The sequence below is a fragment of the Ictidomys tridecemlineatus genome, chromosome 5 (genome assembly GCF_052094955.1).
Source record: "Ictidomys tridecemlineatus isolate mIctTri1 chromosome 5, mIctTri1.hap1, whole genome shotgun sequence".
NCBI classification, from domain to species: domain Eukaryota; kingdom Metazoa; phylum Chordata; class Mammalia; order Rodentia; family Sciuridae; genus Ictidomys; species Ictidomys tridecemlineatus.
Window position 1 is genome coordinate 50589408 of NC_135481.1, and position 2373 is coordinate 50591780.

General features: G+C 38.7%; 1 pseudogene; it reads right to left on the reverse strand.

Moving 5' to 3' along the window:
- Positions 1-1307: 1307 nt before the first annotated feature.
- Positions 1308-1642, reverse strand: LOC101967044 (small ribosomal subunit protein eS26 pseudogene; annotated as a pseudogene).
- Between the last annotated feature and the right edge of the window lie 731 nt (positions 1643-2373).

The following is a 2373-nucleotide window of genomic DNA, read 5'->3' on the forward strand; positions in this document are numbered from 1 at the left end:
TCTTGCTTTTATATCTCAGAGTACACAACTCCTTGAGGATTTGTTGAACTATGACAAGAAATGGAGAGGACTGCATTTTCACATACTAGACAGAGGGACAACCAGAAAAATATTCTATAAGAGACAGCTATCGTGACTTTAATTTCACCCACGAGTTGGTGATGCCTAGAAAAAATATAATTCTTCCATCATTGATGTTATGTCTAAACTTGATAACCTTAATAGTAGCTTTATAGTTCACAAGTTGGCAATGCATGTGTTCTCTCTAAATATACACATTGCAATGATATGTGTATTTCTAAAATATTGCCAAAAATATTTACACTTTGTAATTGGCATATCAGACAGAAATATTTTCTTTAAAAGTCCTAAAAACTATAAACTTTCACTACCTTTTAGAGAAAGGCATCTCCTGATTCTGATGGTCAAGTGATTACTATTATCAGTCTTTTCACAATCTGAAATTAAAAGCTTCTTTGAAATAAAAAGACTCACCAAAGGATTAAAATGAAAATACAGGCACTATCAAGTGTTGCAGAGAGCCTGGCATAGAGCTCTAACACGGTCCCCGAGGGAAAATGAATTGGTGTAACTTCTTTGGAAAGCTGTTTGGCAGTATCGACTAAAGGTGCGAATAAGCACTTCTGCTACTGCTACAGACCTATCAGCAGTGTATACAATATGTTCAGTAAAAGACAGCGACCAGAGTGTTTAATATCAGCCCTATCCATAATAGCCCCAAACCTGAAACTACCCAACAACAGACTGGATGAAAAATTATGGTATACTTATACGATGGAATACGGCCATAAGAACAAATAAGTTCAACCACACACAACACCTCAAAAGAATCTCACAAACACGAGGCCGAGCAAAAGAAGCCAGACACAGAAGATTCCATTTACATAAAATTTATAAACAAGAAAACTGAAGCTATAGTATCAGAAGTAAAATTGGGCATGAGCTAATGAAAATAGGCTAAGAACTTTGTTTGGTTTTTTTTTTTTTTTTTTTTTTTTTTTTTTTTTTGTACCGAGGATTCAACTCCAGAGACACTCAACCACTGAGCCACATCCCCAGACCTAGTTTGTATTTTATTTAGAGACAGGTTCTCACTGAGTTGCTTAGTGCCTCACTTTTCCTAAGGCTGGCTTTGAACTTACAATCTTCCTGTCTCAACCTCCTGAGCCACTGGGATTACAGGCATGTGCCACCGGGCCTGGCTTTTTTTTTTTTTAAACTATAATTCCCTTTTTTTTTTTTTTCCCATTGGATCACTTTTCTTTACTCATTAAGGACCCAGCTTCTTACATGGGCTTTGGTGGAGGTCATGGGACAGCACCAGCAAGTCTAAAACCGGGTGGAGGTGTTGGGTCCTTCCAGGCTTCATGAGATCGATTCCTTACCACCTTGCTGTGAATGGCACAACTCACAAAGTATTGCAACTTCACATACAGATTGGGAAGCACGTAAGCATCAAAACACTTGCTTTAGAAATGTCCCTGATGGCTGCAGCCTCTATGATGCTTCAAATGGTGAACTTCTTAATGGCCTTATCCTTGGGCAAGTTCATGTAACAAATGGGCTGCACCTGGCTGCAGCCCTTTTTGACATGACCATTGTTCCCTCTTTTTTTGGTCATCTTGGAAGTGAGAACCCAAGAGAGCCTCTTTTTTTCCTTCTTTCTTTCCTTCTTTCTTTCTTTCTTTTTTCTTTTCTCTCTCTTTTTTTTTTTAATCTGGGCACTGGTTACATGGGGATGAAAATTAATTGAGCTTATTATCTGTCCCTTCTGCCATATTCTACTTACTCAAGCTAGCCACAAGGGTAAGCCCATATTCAAGAAAGGAACATTAGACTCCACCTCTTGATGAGGAGTGGCAAAGTCACCTTACAAGAGACCATGCAGAATGAGTGATATTATTATAGAAAATGCAGTCTCTTCTAATCATAAAATACATACCTTCTTCATTTTTAAGTAGTATTTTAAGTAAACCTCATAATCTACTCCAATTATCCAATGCAAATCAGAACTAAGCATCATTCTGGAGTTAAGCTGAAAACTTAGGAAGGTGAAGAAAAAAAGGAGAGTGCCCACAACCGATGCACACAAGGAAAGACGAATGCTCCAGTTGGGTCACACACCTTCCCTGGATCTAGAAACTGTGATGAGCACACTGATGGATCAGTGAGGATCCCATAACCTAGACCACATGAAATGGGAGAGGGGCAGTTCACCCATGAAGAAGCAATTGGGAAAACAACAGCTGTCTACTGCAGACATCATTTACTGTATCTGATGGTCATGGCTGGAGAAATTCTTACACCTGAACTGTCAAGAATGAGGAAGTGTGTTCTCTTCATATCATCTTC